The sequence below is a fragment of the Sturnus vulgaris genome, chromosome 2 (genome assembly GCF_052056855.1).
Source record: "Sturnus vulgaris isolate bStuVul1 chromosome 2, bStuVul1.hap1, whole genome shotgun sequence".
Classification (NCBI taxonomy): Eukaryota; Metazoa; Chordata; class Aves; order Passeriformes; family Sturnidae; genus Sturnus; species Sturnus vulgaris.
This window is the reverse complement of record NC_142244.1, coordinates 96,024,271-96,049,178: the sequence shown is the minus strand read 5'-3', so window position 1 is coordinate 96,049,178 and position 24,908 is coordinate 96,024,271. Positions and strand designations below refer to the sequence as shown.

At 40.0% G+C, this 24,908-nt stretch overlaps 1 protein-coding gene across 1 annotated transcript in view; it reads left to right on the top strand.

Moving 5' to 3' along the window:
- The first annotated feature begins 5,869 nt into the window (after positions 1 to 5,869).
- MYO16 (myosin XVI) overlaps positions 5,870 to 24,908 on the top strand; it is a 368,415-nt gene continuing 349,376 nt past the window's right edge. Inside the window, exon 1 of the mRNA XM_088160176.1 lies at positions 5,870 to 5,950. The gene's annotated coding sequence lies outside the window, so the exon portion shown is untranslated. The remainder of the gene's footprint in view (positions 5,951 to 24,908) is intronic.

Here is a 24,908-nt window from a genome sequence, read left to right as displayed (position 1 = left end):
ATCAGCACTGGTGCTATTTGAGGTTAGTAGCTGCTCCAGTATTTCAAATCTTGTACTTCCCCAAACTAATTGTCAAGAAGATATGTGGCATATTAAAATACTATGTACCTTGATTAACGCAAACCATGAATAGAAATCAATGTCTTTGTCAAGCTTAGCATGTGATCCACTCTGCAGAGTAGATCAAGATACAGGGAAAATCCATAGCAAAAGTGCTATGTGCTTTTCTGCTGTGCTTTGCACTAGGGATTCAAAGTGAACCGTTCAATATGAAATGTGATATAAACTTTGACACTTCCTTTTTAATTTTTCTTACCAGTTTTAAAATGCCATCCTCTCTACTGCAATTAGCTCACTGGCAGAATGAGAGAATGAGATATGACTCTCCAGGTTAAGATATAGAAATCTAAACTGGAAAACAAGTCCTTATTGACAAATTTAGATTGTAGAGCTGGAGTCAGAAAGCAATCTGATCAGGCTATTGTCTTATCTGAAAAAACAAATAAACACAAGTGAGTATAATTTGAAATGACAGACACAAAAATACTGTGAAATTCATACACACTTCAGTGGATACAAAATTTTTCTCCTTGACTAACTTTCATAATGTTTCATTAACCTTGTTGGAAGACTGCAGCAAAGATATTTATTCAATAGAAGTAAGTTAGTCTGCTGTGTATTGGTTATGTATAAAAAAAGACCTTCTCTGTTCTGAAAGGATGACTCCTTCTCATTTCACTTGTTCCTTGCTCTGTTCCCTTTTCACTTCTCCTGATATTTCTATTACACTGCATGACTTCTCCTTTAAAAACAATGGTCTTTAATGTGGGTGTTCTACAACAAGCAATAGATTTATCCTTTGATGTGTATATTCTGGGTCACTTTCTTATCTTCACTTACTTCATATTTTTACATCACCTGCCATGTCTGTAGCCATAGTAGATTATTTACTCATCTGTCCATTTATTTTCTTTGACATAATCTGTCCATTTGTGTCCATGCAGCAAAACTGGAATACATTCAAAGTTAGAAAATTAGGTATGTTTGGCTCGATTAAAAATATGCCCTCTCCCTTTCCCTGACTCAAATCTTCTCTTACCCACTTTTCCTTTCTGAGACCCCTTTGCTTCTGGCTGTCTAGAAACCTTTTACTGTCCTCACTTCACCTCATGCAATTTGCATGAACAAAGTGTCTCCCGGCTTTCAGGCAATGATTCACACCTCCTACCTAAGCTTTTAGCTGTCAAGCTAGAGATGTTTTTCTTCTACAACTGACTACTCCACTAAAAAGCAGCCAACACAGCTATAGAGCAAGTGTTTTATCGTTGTGGGGACAAGCAGAGACATGTCCCCACAATGTCAGAGAGCAGTGTCATGTCTCTTCTCTCCAAGGTACATAGTTGAAATTATATTTCTGGAGGAAACCATTGAGTCTATTAAAATCATAGAATCATAGGATGGCTTGTGTTGGAAGGGTCCTTAAAGATCTTCTAGTTCCAAGCCTCCTGCCATGGGTAAGGATGCCTTCCATTATACCAGGTTGATCAGAGCTCCACCCAGTGTGGCCTTGAATGTTTGCAGGGACGAGACATTCACAAAACAAGTTGAATATATCCTGAGCAAAGTGTAGAGTTAGCATGATCTTTAGTTCAGTTCCATTTCCTATGAAACAGGAATTTCTGAGCTGCAGAAGAAATGTTGTTCTTATTCATGTTATTCCAGTGGCATGCTTGGCATTTTGGTAAAGCTCATGCTGTGAGAATGACCATATTTTCTTATGGATTCTCTCTGGGCTTTTACTTGTAAAAATACTGTGTGGACCCACACTAGAATTTCCTAGCAACAGTAGCTTACAGAAATGAGCTGATTATTTCAAACTATTTCAAATTCCTTCTGATTCAAAATTTCATCTCCTGATGGTATATAATGACAGTGCTCTGGGGGAGAAGCAAGGAGCGATAATTTGTTTGAAGGTTAGTGTCAAATGTGACAGCAATTTAAATTCATAACTATCAATACAAGAATGAATGAATGAACTGCAATATCATTCTCGGTAGAATACACAAAGATTGGAAATTATACTTAAGTAACTTTCTGCTCATATTGGAGTTTGAATAGATGCAGTTAACACTAGTGCGTTGTTAGCTCGTCATTGCAAAGATTTTATCCAAATTTTGTGGTTTTTTTTAATCTGCAGTCATGCCAAAGTATTTTTACAGTGAACATCACTAACTTCATATATCTATGTGGGAAATTTTTTGTTGCCTTCCTTCTAATTTGTGGCTTTACAAAAAAAGAGTTGGGCTATGTGTTTCTATGTCAGCAAACTAATGAATACTAGAAAATTGGGAAGCTTTATATACATCAGATATAATTGTAAACTGACCTTTGAGGTTTCTAATAGAAGAATCAGATTTGGAAACAGAATCAATATTGCTATTTTAATGAAATATTGCCAGTTTAGTGGAATAATCCAATATTTTATTAACTGTTAGAATAATATTTTCATATGGTTTGCCTGCTGGAAAATAGTACATCTACCCAGCAGAGCTCTGTGTCCTGCAAAGCCAGCAGGGGTACCTTGGGTACAGGAACCATGCAGACCAGAACTCCTGCTGGGATTGTGTTGTGATGCAGATGCTATCAGTGCCAATGTGTTGAGAGCTGGGCATGCATTTCTACCTGGCACTGGAATTTGAAGCCAGAGAATTTGATGCAGGAGGAATTAATGAGGACATTGGAGAAATAGGGAGACCTCGTTTTGATGCCTTGTTTGAGTACCTAGAATCAATTCTTTAAGGAAGCACTAGAAGTGAAGTCTTCCTGATCTGCCTGATGGTGTGTCCTAACCACAAAGGACCAAAATCTTTCTTTCTCTTTGGCAGCTCATTGAGCCAGAATTACGTAAAATAATAGCATAGGAAGAGCAGATTTAATGTGCAGTCTTTTCTGAGCTCTTCTTGTAAAGGTGAATTTCACAAGACAGCTCAGTCAAACTGGGGCTGCCTGCTGCAGTCCCAGGGCAGTCCCCATCTCCTTTTGCTAGAAGTACAGCTGCTTCCTCTCAGCTTTCTTCTCATCTACCTAACACTGACTCTCAGAAAACTTCTTCAAGCATCTAAACTAGCTATGAAGAAACGCTTAGCTTTCTTCAAATTTTGCTCCAACAGATGAAGCATTAGAACCAGAACAAATAGGTCCCAAACTAGCTTAGCTGCATTGTAAATGTACACCCTCAAGGGAAACAACAATCTAATTTAGTGTTGGAGTCTCCTGTGGCATCTAAATATTTCTTTTTTTAAGCGAAGTAGGCACCAGAAAACACTAAGATATAAACATTTTTTTCATACCAGTACTCCGCTTTCTCTTCTTTCAAGAACAAAAATTGAGTTGTTTGTTTATTTCTAGATACATAGTTGTGATTATTTTGTAACTTTTTTGGCTTTCTATTTTGAGAAAGTCTTTACCTTGCAGGGATTTCCCTCTATGCTTTGTCTCACATGACACACTTCAATGATTTGGAACAATTAGTCTTGTAAATAAACTTTTGGATATAATTGTTTGCAATAATGGGGCTAACCTCAGTATTACTGGCAACAATTTATCTTTGACATGAAATACTGGCTTTAAAGTACTTTGCTGAGGTACTATACACAGCCATTGCTTCATTTCCAGTTTAAATGTTTAGCCCCTTGTCCCTCAAACAGAGAAGGTGGCTCTAGAATAAATCCACATTACAGAAAAAAGTCAAAGGAAAAAAATAGACATCACAAATCTAGGAGATCCTATCTACCTAAGACATTGGTCTTTATGTACTGAGTTAAAATCAATAAGAAATGACAGATCTTGCACATGAGAGTTGCTTACAGAGCACAAGGAAGAAATTACCTTCTTTTTGCATAACCATTGATTATTTAGAGGGCCAATAAGAAAAGAGCCATTGAAAGCCTTCCTTAGCCCCAGAGGGTTTCAGTCCACTTTCTAAGAAAGTGCTTCAGACAGAAGGCAGCCAGAATTCAAAGTCAAGGAACCAGAAGATTTAACTTGCAGGAGCCTGAATGAGGGTCTAAATTCTGATACCTACAGTGTGCAATAAAAACAGGATAAAAACTATTATGAGAGGATATTTCCTATTTGATTACACAACCATAAAGTTAAAGACTTTAAGCTTTCCTTTCCTTCAGTCCTCATATCTCCTGCACTCTTGTGTGCTGCCTCAGCTTCCAGATGTAGGAAGTGTATGCTCTGCCCTCAACACTGCACTCCACACCCCCTGCTGCCTGTATCTAATCTGGCTACAGGGACACTAACTGCCCAGTTGCATACCAGTTCCCTGTAATTTCGTGTGGAGATAGCTGTAATCAGATCCATGATTCATAGCTTGAGCTTCTCTGAAAAACCTTGAGTGCACTTCAGAAGTGGACTACTTATATGTGGATCACAATTGAGCTTTAAATGAGAGACAGCTGCTTATATCCAATACAACCAAACTTGAGTCAGCAGAGCAGGTGCCATCATCAGGTAAGCAGGGACCATTCAAGACCAAGTGACGGGTAATCTAATATGTAGGTATTTATATTTGACAGCATTTCATAGTGTGTAAGCATCTGAGTATTTTGTGTATCATTGGCATTCTAGCTAAGTCTAGAAAGGGCTGTGGGAGAAGGTAATGCTTACTTCTGTAAATACAACCCTGAAGTGAGTTTTGGCCCATGTGGGGTGCAGAGTATACCCAGAAAACAGAGGAAATCAGTGGATGAATCCTGCTAGGATAGCAAAGATGGCTCCTATTGAGAGTATGTAGTGGAAGACGGCATAGCATCTGTTGTGTAGGGCAGTGTCTACTGAGGACTTTGTTAGGATGCTTCCTGTTAAGCCTCCACTGAGAAAAGATGCTCTGATGTGCACTTTAGCTAGCAGTTAGGCAGAGTTCTCATCTGTGGGCAAAGGATCTTGTCAGTCTCACTACTCAATTAGGTGACAAAAGACTGTCACTGGGACTTGTAACTTTCCTGCTTTTATGCTTTTGCAAGACTTCTACCGACAGTGCCAGGAAACACAGCTCTGAAGCTGTAGGGCGTGAGCAAGCTGCTTATAGTACCGGGACAGAAACAGATGCATCCAAGCAGCCATTTGTTTTGTAAGTACAACCGCGTAAGAAGTGTTGATTTTGCATCCATCTCACAGGTTGATAATTATGACATTCCTAGTGTTTCTCTTTTGTTGGGCATTAGGTGCCAGTAGGGAATCAAGTGGGTCTTTGTTGAAGTAACATGTAGACTGCTCCCCCCCACACAGCCTTCCCAGACCTCTTCCTTCGAGCAGTTTACCGAAGGAGAGGGGCGGACAAAGCATGTCAAACCCTGAAAAAGCAGCAGCGCTTTGCGGCGTGCCCCGCGGGGCCGATTGAGCTCCGAGCTGGGCAGGTGAGGGCTGCAAAGGGAAGCACAGAGGGGTTCGGCGGGGTGCGGAGTGTGTCCCGGAGCCCCCGGGCTGCCCCGGCAGGTAGCGGGCGGGGCGGGGCGCGGCGGTGCCGGCAGAGCCGCCCCCGGCCGGCCCGGCAGCTGGGCACCGCTCCGCATCCCTTCCCTTCCCTTCGCTTCGCTTCGCATCGCGGGGAGGCGGTGGCGAGGGGCGGGCGGGGAGGAGTGCCGAGGGAGGCAGAGGCGGTGCGGCTCGGCACGGCTCTGCACGGCTCGGCGCGGCAAAGAAAGACCCCCAGAGAAAGTGGAAGTGTGCCTCGCCTCGCCGCGCCGCTGCTGCCCGGCGCCGGCAGAGGGGCGGCCCCCGGCCCGGTCTCGTCCCCTCGAGGTGAGTGCCGCCCTCGGGAGGGAGGGAGGAGGAGGGCGGTGGGAGCCCGGCAGGCGGGGGATGCCCCGCGGGTCTCCCGTACCGGGAGCGGGCTGATGAGGAGGCGCCTTTTGCGGTCGGGTTTGGTTGGTGGTCTCTTGTGAGTATTGGGGGAGCGAGGAGGGGGGGTGATGTGTGTGCTTTCCCATCTGTTCCGTGTCCCTTTTTGTCAGTGTGTCCGTGGCCGGCGGCCCCAGGCTGGCGCCAGCCGCGGTGGGCTCCGCCAGGGGCGGGGGACGAGCCGGGGAAGCGCGGGGGTCAGCGAGGTGCGGGGTCAGCCCGCCCTCATTGTGTGCTGGGGGCGGACAGCCAGCCCAGGCTCCGTCAGATGGGCACTTTCCTTTAAACCAGCCCTTTGTGGACACGGCGCTGCCCTTCCCGAGCCCCCGGCTGGGGCGGAGAGGCTGTCGCGGTCCTGCCACCCCGCTGGTGGAAATCAGTACTGACAGGCAGCTGGATGGCGATTTTCTGATGAACATATTCTGTCATTGGTAGTGTCAGTCGGTTAAATCCCAGTCTTTAGTGGGAGTGTGTCTCCCGAACTGGCGACAGAAGGACTTCAGAGCAGTGTTAGCGCCAGGCTGGTTTCCAGCACCAGCTCGCCTCAGGTGGCTCCTCACCCCCTGTCCCCGCCGCCGTGCCGGGCTGGATCTCTTCCCGCTCCCGGGATTCGCCATTGGAAACTTGCGGGTACGAACTGGATACCAACAATCCTGGCTGTACCCCAGGGCTGAGCTTGCTGGCAGTGGGAGCCTGATCTGGAGGATCGCTCTGGGGAAAAATGACTTTTCCTTCCCTCTGGCAAGATAGCGAATAGCGTGTCAGGATAACCCCGTATGTTTCAGGAAGAGAGGTATGATGCAATTTAGGTGTTTATACAGTGAGTTTAGGAACTTTTGTCTCCTGCTCTGGGTTGTTCCTGGGCAGAATCTCAGGCAGATCGTGTTTTCTCTCGACTCCTGTTCGTACAACTTTATAAGAGACTATTCTCCTGTTGAGCTTTCTATTCTCCTATGTATTCTGCTTATCGTCCTGTTATCACTTTTATCAGTAAATACACCAAAAGTGGGGTGCAGTGCTGAAGTAGTAGCCTTTTTAGGTGGTGTTTTGCTTTGGGAATGATTTTGTGAGTGTAAAAACATTCTAGATTACATCGCCAGCATCTGAGATGTGCCTGAGGGGGAAAAAAAAAAGGATAAAAAAACCGTGTTTTGTACGTAGTACATGTATATATGTGTGTGTTTACAGTAGATTCAAAGTGATAGGACAAGTTCACTTGAGTGGGCTATTGTTCTGTAACAGCAGGAGTGCCATTAAAAGTACCAATAAAGACTGGGATTAGGGTGATTGGTAGAGCAGAGCTCTGAACCTTTGCAGTAATTTTGTGTTGTAGCAGCATTCAGAAATCCCAGCTGCAAATCACATTACACAAAGAGAAAGTCAGTCCTTGGCCTCAAAAGATGACACAGGTACAGCGAGCAATTTGTAAGAGAAAGAAACAGAGGGGGAGCCAATTGTCTAATATTACATAGTTTTAGCCAGAGCTCAGTTTCCAGACAGCAACTGGCTTTATATACTTTGTCTCTGTTATAATAAGTTTTCATTATAAATTTAATCTTTCCTGATTCTGGAATAATTTTCTAAGTACTAGCAATAATGTTTGATGTATAATATGCAGAACCTGTATGTAATGTGTAACAAGAATAAACATCAACATATTTGCAGTGGGAGATCAAAATAATTCCAGCTGGAAGTGTACAGAGTTATTTGCATATGTCTACATAGGGTATAATATATTTTGTTATTGTACAGTAGGAATTAAATGGAGCTTGATTTGCTTGGAATTTGTAGTGCTGTTGAGGCAACTGACCATAATGGCAATAGTGGTTTATTGCACTGCTTTGAAAGAGCTCTTGCATTTTATGTTGTCATTATGCTACTTTTAAGTAGTACTGTTATTTCAAACCAGCGTAATGAGATGAAAAGCATTTGGCATTCACCCCTGTTAAACAAGATCTTAGTGCTAAATTCAGATCTCTGCTTGAAGGTATCTTAAAATACCATGCTTATGCAGGGTGTCATATCAAGGAAAATGGACATCTAGGTTAAAGCTGCTTTAAAACATTTTTGTCATGAAATGACAGCAGCTTCAACCACATTTTTACTCTTTTGGAAGGTAATTATTTGTTACCACAGACATGGGAGCTCTGACAAAGTGAACATAAGGTAAGTGACCATAATATATGGGACACTTCAATGAGATGAATTACAGATTTAAACATCAGTCTTTTCTGTCTCACCTAATTTTCCTAACCAACAAGTTACTTCAGGCTGATTTCTTTAAATATGCAGTTTTCAACATACATATACACAGAAGAGGTTTGTTTGTTTTTTCAATTGTGAGATTTTCATGAACATGATACTTTTGTCCGGTTCTGTAAAGAAGTGACAAAATAGTGACTATCTCATCTGACTTAAACCCAACAAAACATAACAAAAACTAAACAATAACAACAACCAAAAAACTCAACCTCAAAAAGGCAGCATAGTCCACTTTGTATAGTCTGTCAGTAACATCTCAGTCCTTTGTGTTGGCTTGTTAATGTCTTTCTGATCACAGTCTAGCAAACTTCACTTGCATGTTCTCTGTGTTCATCTTACCTCACCTTCTTTCTACTACTAACTATTATGAAAATAATTGTGGCTAATGAACATAAAAAAATATTATAATCCTGCACAAAATTAGCAATAGCTGGAGATGCAGCTGATGGTACCTGGGAATATTGTGTTGTCATGTGTTGGCAACAACAGACCTACTGGAGATACTTGCCATTTTGTGGGACAGACTTGCTGGTTTAAGACTCTTCCAAGTTCATGTGAATTACAGTTTGTTGCATCTTTCTGAAAAAACATGACAAATATTTTCTGTCTCAATGGATGAAAAAAACCATCCTGGAAGGCATCTAACTCTAACCTTTGTACTTAGATTTGTTAATTTTCCTTAAGGTATGTGTTTCATATGGTGCCAAGCATAGCTGTTAATTAATTTAGCTTTTTTGAGACATTTCACAACAATCAAATAAACATTAATATTTGTGTATATATAGAACTATTCACACAGCCTTTTTGTGGAGCAATTATTAATCAATTATGTTCTGATTCATGGCTATAAGTGTGTATATTCCTGACATGCCTTATTACACAGGCAGAAGAGGAGGGTTGGATAAAGGATTTTAGCTTTTGTTTATTCTAAATGTTTCCCTTTAAAATATCACTCTCTCTAATTTCTGGAAATGTTAATGCAAACACTATATCTGTTTGGTCAGGCAAAGATTTTTCTCTTCCCTAAAATATTTGGGATCATAAAAGCAAGGCGTGCAACCTGAGGTGTTGGACCAGGCTTCAGCTCTTGATGGTGACCATGTGAAGTCTCAGCTACTGACTAATGTAGCTGAAATCTGTGATCATTATATTTCCCCCCAAAATTACATACTAGATTTGCAATATCATTTGCAGAAAGGCTTTTGTTTCAGCAAAACTTGTTCTTTCTGACAAAACACCCAACCTACTTTGAGTCAGAACATCTCTGAATGAGTATTTTAATACAAAGGGTTGAATGTATCCACTACAAGACAATTGAGTTTATTGTAAGTTGCAATAGCAGAAAAATATTACAAAAAATCATTTGCTACCTTGTTCTGTAGGAAGAGATGAGTGAGTTTTTCTCTAATGGATATAGCAAATATATATCTTTTTAACGGGCTAGTTACTGTGGTGTTACATAAAAAGGAACACTTAAAGTTGGACTAAAAATTAATTAAACACTCTCAACAATGAAGCCTTACAGGTAAACGGCTTCAGGGAGGTTGTTTTAACTGTGACTTTTTTATTATACATAGAGAAATACCTGGTTAATTTCAGTCATGCTGAAAATAGCTTCTCCTTTCTGAAATGAATGTATGTCTCAGATGAGATATCAAATCTTGACTTGAGAGCATGGAAGAGCACATGCATCCCCAGCAGTGCAAGGCTGACAGCTGTGTTGACTCAGAGACACAGGCACTGTGGTAGACACACTAATTTTTCTGGTGCTTCTGGGCTTCAGTCCCTCTCAACTGAGTTGTCAAGAGAAAAAGTTCTGCAGCTGCAGTACAAACATAGAACCGAACCATTTCAGACAGTAAAATTCCAGTAATTGAAAGACATATTAGTTTTTGTGATGGTCAGTGTCAAACTGAGGATGAAAGGTTTCTTGCAAATAGAAATTCTGTGTTCACGTGAAATTATATTCAGTGGACTTCAAATAAACTGGTGTAAACCTTTAAAAAAAAAGTTCTGATCCCTAAAAATCTGTGCATCTGCTTTTCTGAGAAAATGGATTATTTTGTTTTGAAATTAGAATTAGGTACAAAATCTTTGGAAAGACTGTCTGCATCATGTGTGGAATGTCGGTGTGATTGTAGGGCTTGTTTTGAAGCAGTTAAAGTACCTTTGGTGTAAAGGGGCTGTAAAAAAATTGTAACTGTTGCTGTTTGTAGAAGTGTTTGTTGCAGTAGTTTATTGTGGATCAATTCTCAGTTGAGATGCGTTTCTGTCAGGTGGTGTTTTATTAGGTGTAATAAAACAAAAGCATCTATCCATCTGCATTTATCTTAGAGTCTGAGAAATACCATGTAGAAGGAGGGATTGTTTTGATAGGTTTACATTTTTGTGGTATCAGAAGCTAAATTCCATCACAGAAGCTTAATCTGAGCAAGTGCCCAGACTTCCTCTGTCATCAGTAGAGACAGATGAATAACTTTCTGGTGGTAGGTATCTGAATTTAGGGCCATGACTCTCTCTGCTATGCCAGTCTGCTTTGATATCAAAGTGGAGGGGCATAATCATCCTTGCCTGTAATTGTGCAAGTCAAGTGAGCCTTCCTGAAGGAAGTGCCTGGTATTTCCTTGGCAGTGTCCTGGATGTCAGCTAGAAAAGGAAAGTTTGTGCTGTTTGTCAGATCTAGATTGGAGATAAATATGCGGTGTGTCCTAATTAGGATTTTTATTTAAGGAACATTAGTGATTTAACACCCCAATCTAATTACTTATAAGTTTCTTGCTAATTTTGCAATTAGTAATGGAGCAAGACTTTTTATGGAAAATTCACCCTTAAGGAAATCAGAAGCACTAACTTCTAGTGCTTATAGAAAGTTTTATTTCTGTGACAATATTGTGTAGACAATGTTTATAAGGAAATAGTAGTACTTTTACATGATGGCAATGACAAAAAGCGTCAAGTTATAGTCAGTTTTTGAAACCCAAATTACTCTGGCTTTAGAATGTGCATCTGTAGGATCATATTCTGCTCAGATATTACCTAGTGGAGAAGGCATTCTTGAATCACATTATACCACAGTCATCTTTGGCCTTCAGAGGATGAAAAGGAGGATTCAGGGTGTAGCCAGGGTTTACTTACTGTACGCTCTTGCAGCTTATAGCCAAGGCAACACTTTATAAACGTGATGATAAGGTGCAACTTGGAGCCATAATGCCACTCTAAAATGTAGCATGGCCTTACAAGCATAAAGGTGTTCTTGGTAGCTTGTTTCTAGGTAATTGATGTAGTGTTTCAGTTGGACAGCGAACCTGGTGGAGAATATCCTGGACCATCGACCAGGTGGCCAAAACAGTTTTCTCCTCAGAGAAAGTGTCTCAACTGTTGTCTCAGTTTCGATGAGCAAACTTGTTCTTCCCAGAGACTGATAAATTTGACTAATTCTTAGTACTGAAAGGCAGTTCATGTTTTGCAGAATTAAAACTTATTAATTTTCTCTCTTTAAAAGCTAGATTTTTAATGTTTTGGAAGATGGGGAGCTTTGTATCCACTCTGGAATAATTTAATATAAATAAGGTCTAGAGAGAGAGAGAGAGAGAGATCCGTTTATTAGTTAAATGTGTGTAGCTGGAAAAGAAACAGACAAGCTCTCAGGCTCAGAATACCTTATTCCCTGATTGGACTGATGAAGCAATTAAGCCTAAAAGCTTGTCACTTGTTTTTATTGTACAACAGTTGTAGCAGGCTTTTAAACTAATCTTTTGCTTATTTGTCTTTGTGAAAGAAAATGGTTCATCCACTAGCAGAGCTGCTGTGTGCTTGGTAGTGTGGACATGTGCGTTTAATGCAAAGCAGTCAGAGCTGCTTCAGCATGCAAGATCGTGCCCTGGGCTCACGATTCCTCAGTCCTGTCACATCTCTTCCTTTCCCAGCAGGACATGCTTGTCTACATCCCAGAGTGCCAACACAGCCATAAAAAGGAAAGGATATAAAAACACTGCAAGCGACTCTGCTCTGCTTCTACTTCCTACCACAGATACTATTTTTGATGTCAAGTGGCCCAGTACTTCCTTGACCGCTTTCACTGTTCCTCACTGGATGTGTTTTAGCGTCAAATAATTTGGCTCTCGCTTTAGTCCCAGGTTCAAGTCTCCTGATTGTTCACACCACATATATGCTAATGAATTCAGTATCCCTCCCAGCGTTGGAGAAGCAGTTCCTTGTGAAGAGGGACGGGGGCAAACAAGGCGCTGTTGGCTGGCTAATTTGCTTCAGAATCTGCTCTGGACCAACATTATGGGCACAGATCCTGCCAAGTTTGGTTTCCTCTGCCTGGGACATTTCTCTAGCACTCTCACAGGAGGTCTTCTGCTTCTAACTAACCCTTCCTTCCTGTGATAGAAACGGCTTGGAAGCACTCCTGATTGTCAGATCTAGCTTGGCTTTAATATGAACACTACTAGTAAAGAGACCCTAGCCCTAATGGTGACTATATCTTAATATGCAGAGGGGTAAGTGGATGGTGACAGGCATCAGTAGTTTTACTCCAATTCTGTATCAACTGAGATTTTGGTATCTAATAATCTTTTCTATGCTTCCAGACATGTTCTTTCTCCCCCTGTGAAATGTGTGTACAAACAATACACAGGACCTGCAGGGCAGCATAATAGATATTTGGTGCCTTGAGACCAAAATGGTTCATCAGTGAGTTAAGGTTGGCTCATGGTAACTTTCATCCAGAGGATGAAGTTTTTGGGTGTTTCATCTATTGGTATAACTATTAATCAGGCTTTCTGAATTTATGTGCACATTAATAATCAGTTGCTGCAGGTATTTCCTTCCAGAATCCTGGGAGTTTTTGTTTGTTTCCTCCAAAAAAAGTGAAATTTTAATCATTGGTATAGATAGGACTGGTGGCTTTTGCATTGGTGAGGTTCTTCCTGTCCCCCCATCATATTTCCTCAACTTCTAATCAGAGAACGTCTGAGGTTGATGTTACATTTCCCTTACAAAGCTTTAATTAAAGGCACTGGATTAGGGGAACTGTGCAGTTGTTGCAGAAAGAGGAATCCTGGGCACGTAAAGGGAGAGCCCACAGCAGCTGGGCAGCGTCCTGCTGGCTGTGGCATTTGCTGCTGCTGCTGAAGCCCTCCATGGGCAGAGGGAAGCCGTGTTCCAGTGGACTTGAATACCTGACCAGTAATTAATCTGGCTCCCAACAATGCAAGAGGGTGGAGTGAGGTGGTTTGATTATGTTCTTTATATACTTTTCCAATAATGGAAAACACTACTTTCAAACTGTCTTCTCATTATTAGTTTTAAATACAGCTACTGCAAATTGCGTCTGCTAGAAAGAGCAGTCAAAGGTCCTCATTATTTGATGGGGACCTTGAAATGAAGTAGCATTTCAAAACCTTTGGGCTTTGGTGGCCTAGGTCCTTTACAGACATACAATAAATGGATGTCCCTGCTCTCCAAAAACTTTCAGTCTATCAGATGAGAAGAGAGAGGGGAAACTAGGTAGTGTCCGCAAGGACAAATAAGATAGAAAACCAAATTTAAGTCAGAGGAGTTTCATTAGCTAAGAATGTATTCCATTGCTGTTTTATTATGCTAGCTATGTCTTAATATTTTAAGTACTGTAATTTAAGTAAAATCCATGGGATTTAAAAAAGCGAGTTCAGTTCCAGTGAGTAAGACTTCATTTGTCAGCAATTCAAGAGCAAGTGCCACAGAACATACTGTGCCCTGGAAGCAGAATGAAAGGAAAATATTAGTCTATTTTTAAGGGACAAAGCCAGTTATTCAGTGCTTCAGGTTGTCTGTAGGTGTGGCAAGTCATTTATGGCCATACCCATTCTTGTAATGTGGTGATTGCATGGCAGGTAATTTTTTCTGGTCTGGTTTGTGATGCTTGATGAGGGTGATGAACCATAGCAGTGTGCTGTATCTGTTTGCACCAGTTGTCTTGTCTAGAAATCCAAAAAATGTACACACTAAGACAAGCATAGGCACTTCTGTCATCTACCCTTGGCTCTTGACTCAATGCAAGCATCCTCTTCCACACTGGGAGTGAGAATGTGTGAGAGGCCAGTGCGAGGTGGTGGACTGTGGTGGTACTGGCAGGCTGGCTATGTGCATTCCAAAAGGTTTTAATCAGTGCTGATTAAATAAGCTGGCACTTGGGAATGCCTAAGGGTGGGCCTGGGTGTCTTCCATGCTTAAATGTTAGCTCATCTTCTCAGAAAGGACAGCAGTGTTGTGGCTGCTACTGCAGCTTATTTGCTGAACTCACAGTTGTGGAGGAAATATATTCTTTTTTTTTTTTTTTTAGGTCCTACTAGTGGGCTGAGTGTGCATGTGTGAATTCTTTCTCATTTCAAGCACACAAAGTTCTCACACAGAGCCTGCTGCTGGGAAAGGCACATCTATTTTACAAAAGTTACAGTTTTGTATATAAAACATGAGATTGGATCCAAAGCCAGAAAATATTTGTCTAGTTTTGCTACACAATCAGCTACTTGGTGACTCCTGCATCTTTCCTGTATTGTTTCTACATTTTTTCTTCTTTCGTTGCTGGTAAGACATTGACAAGTCATGGATACCACTGAAAGAGTACATACATTATTTAGTTTCCTTTTATTGATGATGTCTACTTTCATGAAAACTTTGCAGCCATAGAGAAAAGGCATTCAGAGCATTTTAAGAGGGAGTGGATCAAGTGTGATACAGAATGCTGTTTTGCTTTGGTGTTTAAGCACAGAACATGGGTGGGAGGTCTGCTAACCTGGAAACCAGTGAGACTGAACAACTTGCAATACTTTATGTATGACTATAATAATATAATAGGCTTCAAATTGCTCTTTCAAAAGCCTTCATTTTTTCTTGCTAATTAAAAAAAAAAAAAGCTACATATTTGCTGATCATTTCCTATTGGCACTTTCTAAATTTCAGCCAACATTTGACAGCTGAAAACTAGAAGCGCCATTTCCAGCTCCCAGCTGGTGCTGCCACTGCCTACTGATGACCTTTCCTTTTCTCTTCCACAGACATAATGGTTCAGAAGTGAGATAATAAGACATATTAAAGGAAAAAAGAAAAAAGAAACCCCAAATACTCTCATCCCTTACCACCCGGTTTTCATTTTATGACTCCATTGGCTATTTTGTGAAAATTTGGGAAGAAATGAGCTGTGGTTCTTCTCCTTCAATTGGCATTTAAATTCCTTTTCAATACTGTTCTTTTAAAATACTATCATGACTACTGAAAATGAAGACATGAATGAAGGTTAAAGTGCCTGTCAATAAATAAAAAAGACATGATTATTACTGAGACAAATGGTTAAAATTACTCCCTGTTAAATGTTATTTCTAGTATCATTTTTACTGTTATCCCAGTAGTTAGCCTAGGATCAAGGATTTCCATAGATGAGTATGCTGTCTTTCTTCTTCCCTCACCTGCCTAAATAGTGTGGCTTCTTCCTGCAGGGACTTGATGGCAAATCATTTAAAGTCAATTTGTTAGTATCCTAAACAGTGCTGAGCAGAATATAGCTGTTCTCATTAGCTCTCTTATTGCCTAAGTGTCAGCACAAAACTCTTGAGGACCTGTTTGTAATATGAGTATGTCTTGATTTGTTTAATACACATTTTTATCCAATCATGGAGATGGCATTTAACTGTGCTGTGGCTTCCGAATCCTTTGTGAATTAGTCTTAAGTGACCAAAATCAATTGAAAACGTCTAAAGACTTAGGGTGATTGATGGAGATAGGGTTTTGTTTGCAGAGTGACTAGGTTTATAAAATAGTTGAAGGGTTGTTTAAACATCAGGCTACAGAGTTATTTACTTCTAAGGGAAGAATTTCTGGTAGCTGTGTACTATCAGCACATGCCTTCTTATGAAGTGTGCTTCTTTTTGTGTTTATGGGGTTAATATGATGTCATGCTGTCATAGCAATGCAAAATATTTTATGTGACCCAAGATGAATATTGTAGCTTTCTCTGATGCTGCTTTGGTTGCTGATTTCCTCTGGATTTTTTTTTTTCAAAAGTGTTCTCATGCTGACAACTGATACTGAGGTCTTACTTGTGTGGATTGGTCATGCTGGAGGATATTGAAAAATGCTTTGATGTGTGTGTGTAATCATAGGCACTGAAATTTACTAGACATTGCTCATGATTCTCAACAAATCCGGAATTAAGCACACTAATATCCTGGAAAAAAGAGCAAAATCCAAAGAATGAGAATCCTTGAACAGGACTGACAGTCTCTGTTCAGAATACTACTTTATCTGTTTTGTGTCCCTACAAAGAGGAATTAGATTCCTTTGCTTAAGTAAGTTTTGAGGAGTTTAAAAAAACCAATTTAAGAGTTGAAAAGTTGGATTAATATTCCAAGGTTATCTGGGAAATGTTTGCTCATGTAATGGTCAAAGATTGCTTTAAATATTTTATCAAGACAGCACTGGTAGTTTCACTGTGAATTGTGGGTGTCCTGGGAAGGTGAGAGGACTGTGTTTTGCAACATTCATTGAATCACGCTTAGTTAATGCACCAATAATTTGAAGATTTTATATTTTACTTTAAAATAAAGGCATTTATAATATCAATATGACTAATGTATTCTGGGATGCAGTTTGCCATCTTCTTTCGGTTTTGGCATGGGAAGAGAGCAAGTGAAAAATGTGTATGTGTGGCTTGTTTTGTTTTGTTTAAATCACAAGATAGAACACAGCACTTTGCGTCTTTGTGCTGCAGAAAATGAGAGCATAAACAGTCTATATCTGTGACATCACAAATGGGGCCACCATTTCAGTCTTCCATAGCATGTTAATAACACAGCTCAGTTAAGGCTGGAGCACTCATACCCCATCCCAAAATTTGCAGCATTTAATGGTGTTGGATATGACTTCTTCCAGTGTTGCCCGGCCTCTTTCCCGTTTGTGACTGTGGCAACACAGTTACGTGTTCTTCATGCTCAAACACCCACAAAAGCCTGAGTATAATCCTCAAATGTGGCTATATATTCCTACTTTGTGTGTATCTGTGTGTGCACATACATATGCATGTGTGGACATATATATTTCTGATTAATATTTCCCAAGAATCTGGAAGTTATCCTGTAATACAAATAATTTTGTACAAAATAAATTTTGAGGTGGTGATTCCTAAAACTAAGTAAAAGTACCTTCAGCAGTTGAACTTGGTCAAGTTGACGCTTCTCTGACAAATTCAAAACTTGTGGCAGAAGGTGCTTGTTCATAAAGGATAGAAGATAAAGTGACCACCTTGCATAAATGTTACCACCTGTATCCAGAGCCTCAGTGTTCTGTTAGACATGCTGCTTTATTAAAAATTTTTAAAAAATCCTGTGCCTGCACTTTTGCAATTTGTCATTGCTTTTCAAGCTTATTAACTCATTAAGTAGCATTTAATGAGGATAAGCACAAAGTAATTAATTTATGCAGTATGTTTATTGCTTCCCTATTGAATTTATGTATTAGAGTTCCTCAACAAATGCGTTGATCTATTTGTATATTTTGTATACATTTTGTTCTCTAAACAAACAAAAACATTTATTCAAGATCTTTATTCCAGACTAAAGATTGTCTATATAATATCACCTGGTTTAAGCATGGTGTAGAGTTTTCTTAGAATGGACCTTGCCAACATCTCTGCTTGTGAACCTCTTTGTCCTGTTTGATGTGTTCAGTAGTGACTTGTATCAGGGAAAACCTGTCCTCAGTTATATTGGGAACTTTGCTTATTTTTTTTCCTAGTAAATGATAGCTGTTGTACATTAAGCTCTTCTTTGTGGAAGTGAGGAATTGAGTAGTCTGATGTGATATAAGGAAATAACCTGTTTATCAGTAAATAAGTGTGCTGGGTGTGGGTACCTGGGTGTTGGTAGTGGTGGGGATGCCAGGGGTGTTGGGTATGGGAAGAGAACAGGGGCTGCTCTGATGAACATCTCCAGCTGACTCCATGGACCCTCTGTATCCACATCTGAGCCCCTCAGCTGGGCACTGCTGGTGCCTCTATGAAAATATATTTAAGAAAGGGGAATACAGAAAACAGCAGTGGGGGGGAAGAAAAGGTGTGAGAAACATCCTTGTGAGCAGTGGGGTCAGAGAAGAGGGAGAAAGTGCATAGTGACAGAGCAGGTATTTCCCTGCATCCTGTGGGAGGAGTGATGGTGGAGCAAGTGTTTCCCTGCAGCCCATAGAGAACCGTGCCAGAGCAGCTAGTGTCCAGGCTGCAGCCATGGAGAAACCTGTATTGGAGTGGGCAGACATGGCCCTAAGGAGCTGCAGCCAGTGCAGGGCCCACATGGGCCTTCAGGCTCTGAGAGGGCCCATGTTGGAGCCATTTATGGAGAATTCACATTGGATCAGTAGAAAAGTGTGGAAAGATAGGTTGTAAGAATAGTAGAGAAAGCAATCTTTCCCAATGAATTCCAGCTGTACTGATTACCAAGGAATGGAAACATCTGTGCCTGCCCAATGACGATGGCTGTTATAAAAGAATGGGCTCTAGAGTTAGTTGTACTTTAAGACCCAGAGTCTGCTGCAGTTTGGGATGGAGTCTGCTGGCTGTGCTGAGGTAAGGGACAGGTAAGGTAAGAAGATGTGTGAGGGACAAACAGGGTTAGGTGGCTGGGTAAGGGACAGGTTGGGTTTAGCCAGTCATGCAGAAAGAAGAAGGAATTGAGGTAGAGAGGAGTCCAGTGCTGTGTGGAGCTGCCTGTAAGAAAAGGAGTCAGTGCTGTGTGAAACAGGTAACGGGGAAAGGAGTCAGAGCTGTCTGAGAGAAGTCAGCCGAAGGAAGGCATGAAAAGTTTTTAATAAAGGGCATAAATGATAATCATTATTATCATGGTGATAATGACCAGTTGTGTCCATCTCGACATAACTAGTAGAGAAAAGTTCCAGGAGAAAGGTCTGGTGCAGAGAAACTGGTTCTGGTCCATAGACTAATCACAAACTCCATTCCCCCATTGTCCTGCATAGGTGGGGGAAGGAACCAGAAGAATCGTAACAAAGGAGGGAAATGGAAGGCCTGGGACAAAGGGTTTGGTTCATTTATGTCTTTGTTTCTACCATTCTACTCTAACTTGCAAATATTTAAAATAATTCTCCCTGAGTCAAGTCTGTTTTGTCCATATTGGTAAATTATGTCCCTGTCTTTATCAGGATGCATGATCTTTTCCATCTTATTGCCTGCTTGTTGAGGAGAAAGGATGAGAGAGCAGCTGGGTGGGTGCCTGAAAGCTGGCCAACATCAACCTTCAGCAACAACCTCTACAATTATTTGCATATGGACTACCAAATGATAAATATGAAGTCCTGTAATCTGCAACTGAACTGTCAGATTATGAATCTCTAATAAATTTTATGGATTGTGATCTACAATATTTATGAAAATAATGGATTGAAGTATATGCAAGCTTTTTCTTTTTCTCATTTTTGGAGACTAAGTACTGAACCCATGCTATCATGCGACTCTTGGACTCACCTTTTAAAGAATTGATTGTAATAATTTGTAAGTATAAGTGACATAATTAACCACAAGGCTCCTTCTTCCTTCCAGGTAACTCACCATACTTTTACATAATTCACATTTAGAGCATTGAATGTGGAAATTATGGATTAACACTTGGACATCTGTCTTTTTTTATGATGATGTGTTTGGGCCATAAAAGAGAATAGGCAGTTTATTAAAATAAGTTTGGGGGAGGGGTGGCAAATTTATTTGAAAAAGGAATAAAATTATTTTCAGAATGTGTAGCAAAACTAAATGTTTTGTGCATATTATTATGTGTCAGAAATAACCATGCTAGAGCTTAAGGAGAAAAATTTATTGTTTGGCAATACAAACTAATTAAGGGCTGTTTTTGAAATTGAAACAATCTTCTAAATTGAAACCTCTGTAGGCAAAGTAGGAGCTATAATCTTTGGCACTGAATGTAGTGCAGCTGAAATGCTCTTGCATCTTCATGGATGTATATGTTTAATCCGTCTTTTTCCCTCAAAATATTGAGTTACTGCATATAGAAATTGTGTGAGAAATTGGTGTGCAGCACTAAAGCATTGTTCTGGAAAAAAAAAAGAATAGTTTTTTTTGCTGTAGTCTGAGATTTAAGGCATTATGTGTAATGGTTTCAGAATAAATGGGAACCCCAGCTATGTGGTCAAAAAAAATTGCCTGTAAGCCTGTGTTTCTGTGTATATTGCAGCTAAAAATTATTCATCCTTTAAGGGACATCACACTGATCTTGATTTAGTCTATTATATTGTCTGTGAATATATAATATTAATTGAATTTAGATTAATTTAATCTAAAAAGCACATCACTAGTATAATTTATTCAGTGTCTTTAACCAAGAAAATTGCATTTATTTAAAGTAATTCAAAAGAAGCAAAGACTTCTCCCCATTAAATAAGATATCTGCAAAATCTTGTCTCTTCTCCAAGCACAAAGAAGACTGCAGTTTATTGTTTAATACTTTGTTTTGTAGCAGTGTGGAAATACTGCCTTTTTAATTGCAACCACTGTAACACAACAAATGCATTTAATTTCAGCCAAAGGACTTTATTAACTGCTATATGATAGAAAGTAGCAAGCAAAATCCATTAAAATAAGATGAGCTGCAGGGTTCTGTGACAAAACCTCTTCATTTGAGGGGAAAGCATCCCTTTTTATGTAGGCATTAATATTCTATAATGCCCATATTAATATTCTTATCACCAAATTTCCCCCTTTTCCTGTCTTTCTTTCATGCACACATTCCCCTGTAGTGCATCATGTCTACTGAAACCAGTGGGGTTGACAATAATATATGTGAACAATTGCAAACAGTATAGACTGAACTGGCTTTCAAAGCCTTATGGCCTTGGCTTCCAGTGCCAGCTCTCTCTGTTTTGACCAGATTTTGAGCTGTGGGGGCTTACATTCTTGATTTTCTTCTTGTGCTAGTGATGAGATTAAGGATTTCATTCTCTGTTTGGGTGCAAGGTAAATGCTATTTATCTCTTCCCAGAGAAGGGCAGCAAAGGCTGTGAAGGGTCTGGAGCACCCATCCCATGAGGAGCAGTGGGCTAAAAGGAGGCTCAGGGCTGGCCTTGTCGCTCTCTATCAACACCTGAAAGGAGGCTGCAGCCACATGGGGGTCAGCCTCCTCTCCCAGGCAGCTAGAGGCAGGACAAGAGGACACAGCCTCAAGCTGCACCGGGGAGGAGCAGGTAGGACGGCAGGAGGAATTTCTTCACAGAGAGGTTGATGCTACATTGATTGGAATGGGCTGCCCAGGAAGGTGGTGGAGTCACTGCCCCTGGAGGTGTTTGAGGAAAGACTGGATGTGGTAGCAAGAGCCGTGGTCTAAGTGACGTGTGATGTTCAGTCACAGCTTGGAGTCGATGATCTCAGAGGTGTTTTCCAACCTCACTGATTTTGTGATTCTGTGTACCAGCTCTGCAAATCTAGAGTGAAGTACACTGTTCCTGGTGTAACTCGCTTTAGCTCCAGGGTAAAACAGTGCTGTCATACAAATTTGCTTCTGCAAAGGAAGGATCTCAAAAATGCATTTACTGTAATACTCATGTAATAAATGTAGTACAAATATAGCAATACTCTATATCAGAAATCCTGTAGGAGTGCACTGAACTTGAGTAAATATTTTTGCTATAGACTCCCAATTTTTCTGTTTGGTTTTATTTTTGAGTATAAAGAACCATTTGTAAGCATGATATCTTGTGCCAAATTAAGATGGGCTCCTTACTTCTGCCTTCCAGGTAGGTCACCATACATTTACATAATTCACATTTAGACCATTAAATCTTTAAATGTGGAAATTATGGATTGCTGGTTAGACTTTTTTTTTTTTTTGGTGCAGTGTTTTGGGAGTAAAAGAGAACAGGCAACTTATTTTAACAAGTTTGAGGGATGGATGGCAAAATAATCTTATTACTGAAGAAGCAGAAGGCAGAAGTTGGATTCAGAGGTATCATGTCTAATCCTTCCAAAGCTGTCATAGCAGAGGACCTCAAAAACAGAATTTTGGTCATATTCATTTTGTGGGTGAGAAATTTTGTCCTCAGAAGAGGAGGCAAAGTAAATATTTTAAAATACCATAAGTTTGCTGTAAAATAACTGCCTTGCTTATGTAGAAACACACACTAGAAAAGCACCACTAACAGTGGATCAATTGCACTCCTTAGAAACAGTGCATACAAAAAAAGGAACTGTGTCTTTTCTCTATTTGGTCTCTGCTTTGTTTCATGAGTTGCTATATTCTAAAATTTCCTTTTGTGTATACTTAAAACAGAAAATAGTGAAGTTCTCATTAAGGATTTGTGAGAAGGAGTAAATGTGCTTAGTAAATGTGTATAAGAGAGTTCCTATTTCTAGAGTAGACCTCTTAGCAGCCATACATCAGACTTCCATATGCATGTAAGAGCCAATCTTTAAGTTAATTTATTATTCACAGTTATTAGCAATACATACTTGAAGTCTGATTAAGCATTAGCCAAAAAGACAATCTTGCACTTCCACAGTGATGACTTTATCTGCTTAATGAAGCCAGAGTTGAATCTCAGCAGGTATTTTAGCAGTATTGCTACTTCAGCATTTCAAAGTGCTAGTCATTTAATCATCATGTATTCAGTCTGGCAGTCCCTAAATTAATATTTTTAGATTTTGAAGGATGCTTCTGTTTGTGCATGTATATATAAAAGGTGTACAAGTATATCTAGCAAATAAGTTTTATTGAATTTTATTGCATGAAATGTTTTGCAGAAACTTTCAAGAAAGAATCTCTTTTTAGCTACCAATTTTCTGAGGGTTTCTCAAGTAGTTTTACCAGGAGGATTTGCCAGCTGTCTTTTGAAAGAACAAGTGTTGGCCATGGATGCCATACTTGAGGGTAGGCAGGGATAGATTGTCAATGTTACTGATAAATCAAAAATGAGATGCTCACAGATGTTGTACTATGTTTTACAATGCACATGTTCATGTTGTAATATGGAATATCAGAGGATTAAGGACAGAGGTGTACTTAATTTGTTTGGGTTCCTTTTTGAATACGTGAGGAAAAGTGATTTTTCCATTTTGCATACACTGCAAGTGACTGAAGAATGGAAAATGGGAAGAATTCTTCAACCAAACAGCCATTTTGTGTGGTGCCCAATAATAAATGAGACAACCTATTGCAGTGCCCCTGTTTGTAGGGCTTTTCTTTGTGTCCACTGGTTTATAAAAATTCTGATGTCAGATTTACAGGAGACATTTGTGCATCTAGAGCTTCTCTGTGGACAGAGAGATAACATTTTCAAGCTGAGGAAATTTATTCTTATGGATAGCCTAAATGATGTGACCTGTCAAGGTAATGAATGAAATATTATACTTAGGCAGGAATAATACAATGGCTACTCTATGACAAGATGATGTTTCCTAAATTGAAAAACAGGTTTATTAATGGTACTCTTATAAAGGTGGGACTAATCTAGAATTCTGCTACCGTATTTAATTAACAAGTCAGCTACTAATGATTCATGCAGTTCAGATTGCAAAGTGAGTGATGATCAATTTTTTTCAGTGCTGTGTTCACAGATGTGAAAAGGTGGTTGCACACCTCAGAAAGCTAATCCAGAAATATAGATCAATATTTGATTCTGTCTTTGGCTGATGTTAATCTACTAGAAAGAAATGTTCACGTTTTTAACTTTATGATTTAAGCTTTCTGCTTATTTATTTATTTGAAAAAACTATTTTTTGTGAAAAAGTTTAATATGATAATGTTGTATAGGGGGAATTTCTTGGGAGTAAACAGGCCATTCACAATACGACATGTTGCTTCTCAAGTGTTGAAACCTGTGTTTTTTAAATTACTTGGTACAAACCAGGGGATGAGTCTCCAGTTTTCCTGAGGTGAAGGGTGTGTGCAGTGCTGGGAGCTCAGCTGTGTGCCCCCAGTTTTGGTGGCTGGAAGCTGTTGCTGCCGATGAACATGTGAAGGCAAACAGCAGAATGCTGGACTGTGACAATCACAGCAGCAGAGGCAAGTGGCTGGAGTGTGACCCCCTGGTATTGTCTGCAAGCATATGTAGTGCTGTGGCAGCCAGCACAGATGGCAGGAGTGTGGAAGGGAAACCCGATGGGAAGTTGGGCTGATTTATCTGCAATTGCCTCCTCTCCTTTTGTTGTGTTATTAGTGGTATACTGAGGAAATGGGACAATAAAGACATACTCTGGGAGGGTATAATGGTTCAGCAGTGAAAAATGTTAATGAAGTGTTGGAAAAAATGCTTTTGGGAGTGGAGTGTTCGCATGTCAATATATATTGCCTTTTTAATGGGAAAGGTTCCTTAATGTTAATGGCCTGGTCGTGATTTAATGCAAAAGGTGCTGTCTTTTAGCTCTAAACAAGCAGAAAGCAGGAAGGGAAATGAGAAGAAAAACATGTGATTCTTCTGTGTTTAAAGGCTACATTAGTAGGCTTTATGAGCTGTGAGTAGTGAACAAAAGAAGGATGTATGAAGTGATATAAAATAGATCTCAAGAGGACAACTTAATGTTTGAATCCTAGGCAAAAAAACCCCTTCTAACTCTTTAAAATTGCATAGATTGCAAATTTTCCAGTCAAGTGACACAAAGGATAAGCAGGGAGAAAAGTTTGGAGTACAGTGTGAAGCTGTTTGTGCTGGAGCTGTTGTTCAAGGCTGGTCCCTAGCCAGATTTAGTCAGA